The sequence below is a fragment of the Austrofundulus limnaeus genome, unplaced genomic scaffold, assembly GCF_001266775.1.
Source record: "Austrofundulus limnaeus strain Quisiro unplaced genomic scaffold, Austrofundulus_limnaeus-1.0 Scaffold15, whole genome shotgun sequence".
Classification (NCBI taxonomy): Eukaryota; Metazoa; Chordata; class Actinopteri; order Cyprinodontiformes; family Rivulidae; genus Austrofundulus; species Austrofundulus limnaeus.
The window spans coordinates 3,086,102-3,100,175 of NW_013952417.1; the positions used below are offsets into that span (position 1 = coordinate 3,086,102).

Below are 14,074 nucleotides of genomic sequence, written 5' to 3' on the forward strand. Positions count from 1 at the left end.
ACTCTGACGTGCAGCTGTGATTTATTAAGGAAAGATGTGCAGAAACATGCGTACGCACGGTTTAATAAATCTGAAAAAAAAATTTGGCGTACACCATTTCCGCCTTTTGGCCGTACGTTCACTTTTAGTATGGTTTCCATGCAATCCTTTATAAATGAGACCCCTGGACTTTCAGAGAGTTCTGCAGTTCACCAATAAAACTGCTTTCTGCTCACAGGCAGAATATTTTTCTCAATTATTCAGACAGAAATCCGCCATGATGACTTCCCCTAACTTTTCATCAAACACATTTTCTCTTTTCCTCCACACATAAACAGCTCTCATTTTTTTTCTTCCTTTCAAAGCTGTCACTCATCCTCTCTCTCTCTCTTCCGTCATCTCATTTACTTTCATTCTGTGTATGTTCCCCGTGACACATCCTGTATGCTCTTCCTGTCTTTGTCACTTATCCCAGTCCCTTTTCCTCTGTCTCTCTCTCCATCAGCTGCTTCCTTTAACCCAGGAGTGCACCTCRGTATCCGTCATCACCACCTCTCTGTAGTCCCGGGTTTAATGCAGTGATTTTGAGTGAATATTCAGTCCAGGAATTCCTGATGGCATGTCCACTTGAGGGGACTTGGCCCATGTCRTAGATGAGACATCTCATTAAATGGGGTTTCTAAATTAACCAAAGCAGCGGGTGGTGGACTGAATGAGGGAGTGCAGTTTAATCAGCCGTCCAGATGGTGCACTGCCCCAACATGAGGCCTAATGCTTTAATCATTTTGTTAAACCTTGAGAAATTTGTATTGGGAATGAGTCCAACGCTTCAGTTCTCTCAGTGTTAACATAAAAACAAATTGGCTTACGTTTGTTTTGGTTTTGTTTGCAGATGGGTGTATAGAGTTACATACAGCTGGGATGTAAAATACAGATGTAACATGTGAGAGAGATTAAACTATAMCAGCTTGGTTCATAAGTTAGGAATGAGATATGGGAACGCCACTGGGCAGATCGTGAAACTAATTCCAGGAAGACCTTGTTACCATTTCATTACCTGCATCCTGTTTATGTTTATTTATGRTTGCTGCGGGTTTTGAATCTAAAACAGAAAAATCAATAACCAAACAAAAATGCAGCCAAAGGTTGCACATTTTTCTTCTCCGATTCTCATTTGCAACTCTTGTAAACCTCTGATTAGCTGATTACAATTTTTCAGGTTTCTTGATAAAAACTTCTTTTTTTTTCTAATTTCAGGTTGAGTTTAAAACTTGGCTGTTTATAGCACAGGTGTCGAACTCTAGTCATCAGCGGCTGCTATCCAGCGTGGTGTCTTGTTTTCCTGCTCAAACACACCTGTTTTGCATGAATGAATGATTAACAGGAACAGAATTTGAAGAGATCATTGAATCACTGAATCAGGYGTGTTAGAGCAGAGAAACAAAGAAAACATGCAGGATAGTGGCCTTTGAGGACCTGAGTTTGACATCTCTGTTTTATAGTGTTTACGATAAACAATATTTTATGTTTTCTTGAGTGTGAAGTCCTCTAAAACAATGGTTCCCAAATTTTTCGAGTAAGCGGTCTCTGCAGTAGGTTTTGTCCTGTGGGTAGAGACGGCCCAAGAGACATGGTTGGTCAGATTGACGGTGGGGTATGAGGCTGGAGGCAGTGGGGAGTAGCTTGATCGAGTCAGGCAGGAAGCAACATGYTTTTTAAGATTAATTTTAGTCATAACTTGAGAAGAGAAAGTGCTAACTGCATGAAATTTGAATGTTGTACATGTGAAAGGATGTGTAACAGTATGGCTTGATTAAAACATCCCTAACCAGCATGTAAAAAATATTGATTTTTTAGCTATCTTTTTACAGGCTGGTTAGGGATGTTTTAACTAAGCCATATTGTTACACATCCTTTCACATGTAAGACGTTCAAATTTTGTGCAGCTAGCACTTTCCTTTCTGAAGTTATGACTAAAATGAATCTTAAAAAAAACGTTGCTTCCTGCCCGACTCGATCACGCTGCCGCTGCMTCCAGTCTCCTCAAACCCCACCGTCAATCTGACCAATCACGTCTCRGGCCATCTCCGCCCACATCGAAACCTCTGCCAATCACGAGCATGGACGTCTCTGCCCACAGAACAAAACCTACTGCAGAGACCCCTTACTCCCCCCTACTTGAACTTTTCAGCTTCTGACCCACAACATTACTAGCAGAGTCCTGTGGCCCCAACTATTTTTGGTGAATAAACAGTGGTATCTGATCAAATCAACAAGGGCACAGTTACAATATTCATTACACTACTGTTATCAATTTTAATTACATTAACTTAATTATTTTGTAACAACGAAGGCTAACTAAGAGAAGTAGACATTTTTTATTGYAATTAATTCCAAAAATATTTTCAGGACCCAACCTTGACATTATGGGCGCCAAACTTTGGAAACCACTGCTCTAAAAAGCAGGAGTTTTTGGCCAGTTTGCTGTTGTGGAGAACACAGGTGTGCCAAGAAGGAAATACCTCAGAGAAGTGACCAACCATTCTGGGAACAGTAAAAGGTGGTTTTCAAACAATTCAGAGTTTGTTGTTCTGCTTCGAGAGCAATAATTCACAAATGGAAATAATTTAGGACAGCTGCCAATCCTCCAAGGAGTGAACATCCCAGCAGATTTACTTATAAGTGAATGAGAAGAGCTTTGCACATCAAACTGTGTAATGCTCCAGAAAAATGGTAAAAAAAAAAAAAAAGAAAAAAAAATCCAAGATCTTCACATCAAACTCTTGAGACCTCAGCAGGTTAAAAGTTAAAGTTCATGACAGCACAGTCAGAAAAACACTCAGCATGTTTGTAGGGTTGCCAGGAGAAAGCCTCTTCTCTCTAAAAAGATGATCACAGCATGGCTTCGGTTTGTAAAGCTGCGACTGAATGAAGCACAAAACTTGTGGAAAAAAATGTTCACTCTCCAGACATTTACCCATAATGCACAGCAGCTTGTTTGGAGAACAGCAGACACASTTGTGGAGCACAGTGATGGAGGGCTGATGGTTCAGGCTCGTCATCGAGTCAACCATTAACTCCTCTGTTTAACAAAGTATTCTAGTCAAAACCAAAACCATCTGTCTGATGACTAAATGGTTTAACAAGACGATCATGATCCCTGAAGCAGCAGCTAATCTCCAACAGAATGATGAAAAGAAAAGAATTAATGTGTTGCAGTGGCAAAAAATCTATGAAAGGCTGTGGTGGGACATTAAAGTGCACATGACATMATTTTTTTAATGAATATGAATGCATATTTGGAAATAAAACATTGATCATGTTGCTAAAATATTTCACAACCATGTGAGAGACTTWACTTCATTCATGAAACAGCTACTTTATGCTACTGCCGGCTGCTGAGTCATGGAGTGACTTTTGCTTTTCCACACCGTTTGTCCTTCAGAGTCATGTTCGAACCTGGTTTTCTTTTTCCTCCAACTGTACCGGTCTCTTGTGCTGTTCATATTTCCTCAAACTCAATTATTATATGCCTCACAGATCTTACAAACACCTCAGTGCTCTGCCCTCAGTGACGATTTGCACATGAAAGATGTGCTGCAGCTAACACAAATTAGCTGGTTAGCTATGGTGCATTCACAGGCCATATGTACATTTCAGATTGACTGTGTACCTTTCAGGTTGGTCAAGCTGAAAATCAACTCATTCYACTAGCTGAGCTGTAACTCAGATGTTATTCAGAGTTAAAACTATTTAATTCAGTACAATGTCCGTCACAGCCCAGCTGCTTTGTTTGGATTGGATTCTGAATTAGGTGCTAACAGACTCTCAGCTGATTTATGCTAACGACTGATCAGATTTGAAAAGAAAACAAGGTCTTCTGATAAGACTAAACCCACACATTTGAYAAAGAACAGTCCCGGATGCAGCTTAGGCAGTGGAAAACATTTATGAAAAAGTCTGCAGCTTTTGATTACATGGCAGATGAGGGAGTCGGCTCCACTGATGATTTTAACACACAGCTTTCCCTGAAGCAAATCTAGAGTTACTTCTCATTCCCTGAGCAGAAATCTTCATACTCTACAAAGAAAAACAACTAAAATGAGTGAATTTAAAAAAAAACTGTTTTGGTAGGTAGATGGACTGAAAAAAGAGGAACGAGTGCCGTTCATTTATGCGATTAAATTGTCATGGTTGCAGACCTTGACTTAGAGCCTTTTCTGTCCTTCCTAATGAAACAGACCCAAGACCCAAATCCATCAAGAAGGAGTTCTTTTGGTGTGCAATTTTATGGAATTTTAATTATAAACACATGGCCAGAGTCCATAAATGTTTTAACATATTGATCAGCCAARTGCAATGCAGGCTTCTCAGAAAGGCCCTCAGGATACACGGCTGGAAGAACTTTTTGCCCCTAACCTTATTTGTCTTTAAACCAAACTCTCCGGCAACTTTTCTTAGCCAGACTCTTTAAAAGGCACTGTCAGGGGAGGACTGTAAACATTTTTACAGTCATCCCAGGAGTAAACACAGTTTATGAGCATCAAGGTTTAGTCCAAGTAAGAATTCCTTCTTTCCTACGTTGTCTCCGTGCCTGAATAATACATGCTGATTTTAGCTTGACAGCTCACAACGTGGGGGTTTGTGTGTGACACAGAAAGAAATGCAGCAGTGGAAATGAAAGATATTTACATGGCTGAAAAAGGCAAAAAAAAGAGAAAAAGTAAAAGGAAGTGGTGGGCAGAGAAAAGGTGCAGAAATATAGCRGCAGAATAGTGCCTGCAGTCTTTCAACAGAGGGGAAAAGAAAAGAGGATAATGAGCAGAGTCACTCAGCTATGATGGCAAGCACTGTTGGCATTTGCTTATTAACACACATGTATTCATAACAAATTCACGGCAGAGTGCACACGCTTGGCCACGTGTGCACCCCCCTCCCCCTTTACACAAACACATTAACTTTATGCAGAAAGTGATGGATTCTGGAGATGAAAGCTCGGCAGATCACTGCCTGTTCCTTTGCACAGCCGTAACCTACCCAGCTTAGGAGTGTGTGCTCGTACCATCAGCGGGTCCACTGGGATGCTGTGAAGTCTCTTTGTTCTGGTTTGATGTACTGGATTTCTAATACATGTATTCCTGCTCTCAAACTGCAAGAAAAGTTTCCTGACTCTGCTTTTGATTAAGAAACTTATCGGACCGTAAGCAGTCTTCGAATGGCTCGCAAATTAATTAGTTGGAGTCTAACAGGGCCAAGATCTACGCACAGCAGTAAGACCAAAGTAGGTGACTCASAACCACAGGCTCCCACAGAGCAGACAGGTGTGGGCCAGGTGTGGTGACAAACTGGCCCTCCTGGCTGACATGGCAATGATGACACTGTTTTTAAGATGGTATATGACACAACTGGCCCTGTTGTGGTTTAGTTTTTGTTGCCCAAATGTGTCAGTGYCACAACTGGCCCTGTATAGCCCAAATTTGTTAATGCCACAAGTGRCCCTGTTGTGGTTTAGTTTTTGTTGCCCAAATTTGTCAGTGCCACAACTGGCCCTGTATAGTCCAAATTTGTTAATGCCACAAGTGGCCCAGTTGTGGTTTAGTTTTGGTTGCCCAAATTTKTCAATGCAACAAAGTGGTTCTATTGTGGTTTAGTTTTAATGTCCCAAATTTGTTAGTGCCACAACTGACCCAGTTGTGTTTGTTTTTTGTGCTGCTGGTCTATGCACGAACCACATCTGGCAAACCACATCTGGGCCACCAAAGGGCTGTCATTCTTTGGGGTATCTGGCACGAGTGTTAGTGCAATGTGTATCACATTGATACACACAGTGTATCACTGTATCTCAAGCTGAGATAATTGCAATCCACCAGTGTGTGGCATCTCTCAAAGACCTTCAGTGCACAGAAGGAAATATTCATCCCAACAGATAGCCAAGCTGCTATTAAAGCTTTCCGAGAGCTACACTTTACGTCATTAATGGCTTGGGAGTGTGCTGAAGCAGTCAACCAACTGTGGAGAGATAACGGAGTTAATGTTCAATGGGTACCAGGACATACTGGCATTTACGGTAACGAAAGAGCTGACTACCTCGCAAAAGCTGGCAGTCAGGCTCACTTCAAAGGACCAGAGCCTGTTGTAGGTACCTCAACAACAGTCTGTAGGACTGCTCTACAGGCCTGGATTAGACGTCAACACTCAATCAGCTGTAGGGAGCTGACGGACTGTAGGCAAGCATGGGAACTGATAAATGGCCCAAATCTAAGGTTTGGGGAAGTTCTTATTGCCCTGACAAGAAAAGCCTGAGTTCAATGTTTGGAGTTCTAACTGGGCACAACCTGCTCAACCGCCACAAAATGGTGATGGGACTCCATGACAATGGTCGGTGTGATGCCTGTGGCATTGAATAAGAGATCTCTTTGCACTACTTAGGCCACTGCCTGGCTCTGAGCAGCCAAAGGAAAAGAATTCTTGGGGACCTCTTTATGGAACCTGAGAAGCTCAGAACACTGAGTGTTTCTCTTGTGTCCTTCATCTGAAGAACGAGAAGGTTTGAATGAAGACCATGTCTTTTTGGGGAGAGCAATGGGCCCACTTAGGAGGCCTCTGCTCATATGGATAATATATCCATCCCCACTCACCATAAATYATAGTGCAATTTGTGGGCCAGAACTGGACCAGACAAAGTTTGCTATGTGTGTTCTCAGAATTTAATGAAACTTTCAGGAAGTAAATATTGGTTYTTGTGATGGACTTGAACTTGGTGTGATAGTAGCTAAAACTGATCTCCAGTTTAAGCATGAAATGATTACACAGGATTCCCACATAGCAAAATTTGTCTGGACCTGTTCTGGGCCACACAATATGCTAACACTTGGCTCAGATACCGCAAAGAATGACAGCCCTTTGGTGGCTCAGATGCAGTCTATGCATGGACCAACTCTTAACTGGCCCAATTATGGCATACCATTTTACAAACAGTGCCACCATTGCCAGACCTGGCCCATGTTTGGTTGACAAACCACTTATCATGCCAGCAGTCAGACAGCAGTGCCAGTGTGAACATGGGTTTGTTTTAAATTTTTTGCTTTTAAGTATTGGATTTAACAAAGCAAAATATATCAAAACCTAATGGACAGATTTCAGTGACACTCCCAGTCRTCAACAACGTTCAACATGGCCATCTCAGCCTACACAAAACTTGCTATGCCTCAGGGAATGTTACAGATTCTGGTGGTTACTGAAAGTCATTCACAACATGTACTCCAAGCATAAACAGATCATTCAAGAACAAGTGAGATATCACTATGTATCACAATAATGTGTACAATGTTCACTTTAATGTCTGACATGAGAGGTGGTGGGTGATAAGAATTCTACCAGATAATGTGTAGTGTGTCTTTTCTTATGAATTCTTCTATTTTAATACAACCTGGGAATGTGGTCATTATTTTAACAATAYGTCTGCATCCATTCTCCCAATGCAGAGTCAAAATGTTTATTTCAAGCCAACTTTTCCTGGCTTGTATAACATTTTGGGACAAAAAAAATGTGAGAAGAAATCTTTAAAAAWAAGTGGTGTCACAAGTTCTCAGACAAAACATTTTTTAAGTTCAGATAAAAATAAAAGCTCTAACCTATAGTGTTGGACAAAAGTGCCCCAATTACTCCTCCTACCTCCTCCTCCTCYTCCATATATGGACTTTACGATCTTTTTATAAAGCCCTGATACCAAAGGACACATTAGCCATGTTTCCATCAACATTTTTTAATGCACATTTTTGAAGTATCGCATTAGAAAATGTGGATGGAAACGGCACGTTTCCAAAAAAACTTCCTTTAGTACACAAAAAAGTTTATACTCTCACTTGAGGTGAATTTTGGGTTTTTCGAAAAAGACTTAATGAGCAAAAGGAGGTGATGGAAACACATTTGCCAAATAAGTTGTGACATAGCATAGCATAGCAGCTTGATCAGCTGTTCCCGCTGTCTGTCCAGTACCGGTATCAGAGCGACTGCAGCCATGACTGTAGCTGGACCCTCCTCCCGCTGTCGGTATCTTCTCAGTTATTCCCCTAACGTGAAGAGAACTGCATTTCTTTCTCCATGTTTCCAGACAGCATGTAACATCGCCAAAACTAGTTCATATGACAGAATAATAACTTTCCTGATAGCAACAACACGTTCCAGATAACTTTTCTCCATGGTCCTGAGATGTCCCTGCGAGTTTGCAACTTCTACTTCCTGTTTACTACAGCCATGCGTCTGATGTAATTACACTTTGTGTAGCCTGGTTGAGTCGCTTCAAGGCAGTTGATGGAAAAACTTCTTATTCGCATTTCTTCTTTTTCCCTTTTTGTGAAATTTTATAAATTTGCTCAAAATTAAAATTAAAATTGGATGGAAACACAGCTAGGTTTCAACAGCAGCCTGATTCTCTCACAGTGAGGACACAGATTTGCATAAAGAAGAAACAAAGACTGGCATTTCCATCTCAGTGAATTGTTGTAGGGACTTTTGGAGGTTAAATTTTGCAAAAAAATATTTGGCAAAAAAAAGGATAATTTAAGTGAAAGTTTTTGTCAGACTTATAAAATGTGTAAAACAACCCTCATTTGCAGAACTACCCTTTTTGTCCGGTTCTCGATGAACTCATTTGTCTGAGTGCTCCTTTTACTGGAGGTCATTGCAGCAAAGCAGTCCTGTTCCAAGATTTAAATAACTGCTCTGATCTTAACACTTCATTTTGCCCAAAAACCATGGCCAGAACAGATGTGACACACACAGATTATATGTGTGTGAAGATCATTGCTGATGATGTTTCAGAAATAATCCTACTTGAATTATTTCATCTGTTTTTATCTGTTATCTGTGTTCATTTGTTTGTTGCATTAGCAAAATATCTGATGAAAYATTGTCTAATAACATTCTGAGAAATTAAATATTGAATGTGCTGCAAGTGATTAACAGAGTCTAAATTCAATATGGCTGCCACTTCAGTGAAATTTACAATTATTGAGCTAAAACATGGCAGAGTAGAATGAGAGCCATCCCTAACTTTTTTCAAAGCTTTATGATAGAGTCAAATGTCTGAATGTTAGCAAAATATCTCACATACCTTTACAAAATTTATAACAAACTTCAGAAAGTAATCAATTTATGCACTTCTATTATTGATGACCTTTTAGAGACAACCATATTCAAGATGGCTGCTGTAGCCAACTCATTGTTAGAAACACAAAAATGGTCATAAGTCAACCAGGTTTACAGATTTTGAGCTRAAATTGAATGTGGTCRTCACTGAGAATTATTCACWGCACATATTCTGAGGAGACAACCAAGAGCAGAAAACAAACTGAAAAATATCATCTTTTATTGTGTGGATGAAATTTGTTTTGTTTTTAAACATGCAAAGGTTTCTTGCTTCYCTTTTAAATTTTTATTCCATTCATGTCACCACTCCTGGTACYGGAGCAGTGGGGGGTAAAGGAACGGTATCGGGAGGGGATTAGTTGAGTAAGGACAGTGTGATTTGACGAAGAACGGGAGGATGAACTTAACCTAATACCAAAGGAAAAATAAAAGCTAAGTGTGAACTGCTTTATAGCATTTGACAGCTACCTGTTGCAAACATCACTGCTTTAATCATYTTCTATTCCCTCTTTTTGACTCTTTTTTTATTTTCTCCTTCAACTCTCTCTCCTTTTGTTCTCTCGTCTCCTATTTTGTCTCCTCTCCTCTCCTYGTAACACCGTAATTGGAGCTGGAAGCTGAGGGGACAAGCAGCTCAGTGTTCGTGGAGCTGACAGGCAGCCTGTTGGCTTCCATTAAGCTTTAATAAGAGAGCGGGACCAGGGGAGGAGGGAAGGAGTTAACRGGAGGACAGAGAGCACAAACAGCTGGTTTTATTGTCACTTCWGGTCGGCTGCATAAAACCCTGCCACTAAAACGTACAAACTAAAAACATCTTCATCTCTCCAGCCTTTCATTTGCATTTTAATCCTTCTTTCCACCAGCTTAAAACTCTGTCGAGATGTTGCGCTTCCAAAGAACACACACGTATGGGCTAAAGTGAGCTGGCAAAAATAATTATGCTGAGTTTAAAAAGAACAAGCGGAGGGAGCCATGTTTAGTCGGTCTCCATTGTGCAGATAAAGAGTCGGAACGCGCAGCCACACCACGCTAACACACGAACCTGTCAAGGCCACTGCTGCTGCCAGAGTGCGACGGCAGTATTACTGCAGCATGCGGAGTTTAATCGGAAGTGCCACACTGTAACCCTGAGATAAATGTCAGAGAGCAACCTCTGCAGCTGAGCGCAGCCAGAATATTTCCAGATGTGACGCGTGCGAAAACTCAACTTTTGCTGTCGAATAAATTGTGTCTAATTTGGTTCTGTGGTCGGAGCTCCTCAGTTKGGTTTGAGAAGTGATCAAGGCTGCAGTCGATCATTTTATACAACCTGTGCGAACATGAGCGTAACCTCCAAACAAAGCTTTGTACCCAACCCAGCCATGGCCCCGAGAACAGCCTCTTTACAGAGGAGAGGAACTTTAAAATAACTCCAACTGACTGGATCTGACCCATGGTTGATTCAAACAATATGTTCAAGAACAAAGAGTTACCTGCAATAAAGAGACTTTATAAAAACAAAGAACATGGGTCCCTAAATGAAAACTTACAACATGAAGGAATAAAATGAGAAACATTGGTTAAATTATTAGCAGTTCTAACTTACTGAGGAACTAATACAAACCTTCATGCACACYTATTAAAATGCACAACTTAAAGCCATATGCAAAGGCTTAACGTCAAGAGAAACACGTCAGATTTGAACAGAATTAGCATTCTGAAGCAGTGGAGGAGCATATTGGAAAAGAAATGAAGGATGAGAAGGTCAAGACTTCATTCAAAAAGGAATTAAGAGCAAATTTTGCTTCAATTAACCCCAGTCCTCTGATAAAACATGATCAGAAATACTGGAAAATATTTCTTTAACAGTAAACCGAACAGAACTTGTCACATAATATTAAGCTGAACAGCCTGAGTATCATTGGTGTTAAGGAGCTAATTAGCGCTGAGAAGCAGATTGATCCGTCGGCTGATTAACAGCAGGTCTTTATCGATGGGAAACAAAAGAAACTTCTTGGTGATATGGATTTGTATTGAAGGTGTTGAGGATCCATTGTGTCGGGTTTAAGATGTAATTACGGGTGACAGGTGTTTGGTCGATGGCTTAATAAATGTCTGTTGTTAGTTTGACATTTAGTGGACAGTTCTGCTTTAAAGGCACTGCTRTAAAGAAACAGCCCTGCAACACACTGACACACAGAAACACAAAAACAAGCTTCATCTTTTATTTCACTCTAATCATTACTAATGTCATGTCAAAATACAACGATTAAACAGCAATGAAGGAAACTTTTGAACTCAAATACTTATGTTGTCTTCATGAACCATGATAATAGTGTTCGTCCTTTCAATCTTGATTAGTGCTGATCTTAGTCCAATGTTTTTGGTTTTAGGCAAAACAAATATTTTTGTGATTTTGTTCTTTGAGCAAAGGTTAACATGTTGACAAGATAAAAACAAAGCTTCTAGCCTTTCATCACTTAAAAAAGATGAGAAGATCTAAAGAAAAGTTTATTTTTTTCTTAAATTTACAGAGAAAATGGTTTAATAAGAAATGTCTAGGCTAAATGAGTTTTAACTTGTCTCAGTTTCATTTTAAAATGCCTTTGAGGTTCAATTTTAGAAACTGTTTTGCTRATGACATTCAAGTTTATTTGCCCATTAAGCCAGACTGTAAATCCACTCTAACCACTCCTGAGCTGGTGAACAATAAAAAAAAAAGGGTTGAAGTTGAATTTCCTGAACCTAAATGAAAGTAAGTGGAGTTGCTGCCTCTCGGCAAGGAGGTTGCTGGATGAAATCCCGGTCAGAGACCTTTCTGGGTAGAGTTTGCATGTTCTCTCTGTGCATGYGTGGGTTTCTTTCCACGTCCTCTGTTTCCTCCCACAGACCAAAACCATRACTGTTAGGCTGATTGGTAATTCTAAATTGCCTCTAGGTGAGAGACTGAATTCTCATTTGTCTCTATGTGGACCTGTGATGGACTCACAACCTGTCCAGRGTGTCCSCTATYCTTGAACAGTGATTGCTGGATATGGGCACCAGTGACCCTGGAAGGAAGAAGCGAGTAAAGATGGATAAATGAAAGTAACACTGAAGTCATCAGCTTTTATAAATGTTTTCTTTGGTCCCTTGATTTCATACAGCTGCTCCGAGGAAACTGGGTGTTGTTCCTTGATAGTACCTTTAAATTGGACAGTTGTGAAATCAGTTTTTTTTTCCGTCAAGACTTTCTACCAAGGTGAAGTCATATAGTATTTCCCAACCAAAGACCTTGAAAAATGTGATTCATGCTTTTATTACCTCTCGTTTGCGTTATTGTGATGCTTTTTGTTGGTTTAGATAAATCATCTCTGTAGAACATAAAAGATCCTCCAAAGACAAAAAAACATGAACACGTGTCTCCAGTTCTGGTCTTTCTCCATTGGCTTCCTGTTAGTTTTAGGATAGATTTTAAGATTTTACTGCTAATGTTCAACGTTTTGAAAGCTAAGTCTACTCTGATATGGTTTAGTTGTGTTTTGTTTCTCTAAAACACATATCTGAGATCTCTTTTTATCCTAAGAAAACCATTTGGAATATTAATGTGTGCAGGCATGAAGTATTTATAAAAAAATTATTTTCCAGCACTATAATTACTTTTTATTTGTGTTCTTTTCAGTAGCTTTTCCCTATACGTTGTGTTGGCAGTTTTATTTTTGTTGTTTAAAGTAAAATTTAGTTTCTGTTTTGAAGCTCTGCTATGCTTTTTAGCTCTTTTTGCCCTTCACAAGTCGAGCTGTATTTATTTTTTCATAAATCCTCCATTTTTTTTAGTTATTAGCTGAATGGCTTTAGGAGGTGCAGCTGTGTTTTGTGATGCTGAGCAGGACTACTGTACATCTTCGTGCTGCTGTGATAATTACAGTAAATTACTGGAGGGAAAGGGTTTACATTTCTCAAAGCTGCTTCTCTCGGCTCCCTTTGCAGGCGGCTGTCGCACCTGTTGTGTGTTTTTCTCATTATACATATAGCTCCTCTGTGATTGGTAAGTTTGTGCTCGGAGAGTAAAGTACTCTCATCATTAGCTTCTAGCTTCCTGTTTGTACMTATTAAACATTTAACATGTATGGAGATCACCTCTGGTGCGGCTCAGCAGCTCAGGGTTTAATTTGCTATTCGTCAGCTTAATGTCGACATGCACAGCAACACTAAACAAAGTCACGGGTTGCATTAATTACCTTCTGGTCTGTCTCATACCAGAGGATCTTTGCCACAACCAGACCCTCTTGTCCCCATTTTACAAAGAGCTCGTCCGATAATAAAACAATCTTTGTTTTTTCCCTATTTGTTTCCTCTTTTCCTTAATGAGCAGAGCGTAAGTGAGTTTCCCAGTTCCCACTTAAATGATATCCATTTGTTTTCTGGTGAAAAGGATTTATCTTCCTGTCCTTGTGGAGACAGTCTCTCTCCTGCTGTAATTTAACAACCATTACTACTGTTTGTTTAAAGACCCCGATGCTCAAGTTTGCTTTGGGCCACTCTCTCTCTCTCTCTCTCTCTCTCTCCCGCTCTCTTTTTGTAACCGGCTCCTCTTTCATTTCATCGGCTTCTCTTCATTTCGCCTCCCTTGGCTCAGATTCATTGTATTTGTTCCTGTTGGTCCCAGGAGCTCACACAGCCAAAAAAAAATAAAAAACACTTTTCCGCTGACATTTTTCTAATTGATCCATGGCAGCCTCTGCTGGAGTCATAATTTTAATCAGTCAGTTTATTAAATGGTTTTATTTAAACTTGAATATTTGCAGATATAGTGCAGTTTGTCTGGWAACATTCTGCTTTACACAATGTACTTACTGATGAAACAAGAAAATTACATGAAAATGTATTCAAGTTAAAAGAAGAAAAATATTTTTTTAATCATTCAATAACATTGGGCCTCATGCAAGAACATGTTCGTATTCTTCTCCTAAATTTCTCTTACTTT

At 39.9% G+C, this 14,074-nt stretch overlaps 1 protein-coding gene across 1 annotated transcript in view; it reads left to right on the top strand.

The window, feature by feature from the left end:
* The window catches only part of sema6bb (sema domain, transmembrane domain (TM), and cytoplasmic domain, (semaphorin) 6Bb), a gene marked incomplete at its 5' end in the record, with an annotated part of 112,044 nt that overhangs the window by 94,121 nt on the left and 3,849 nt on the right, over positions 1-14,074 (top strand).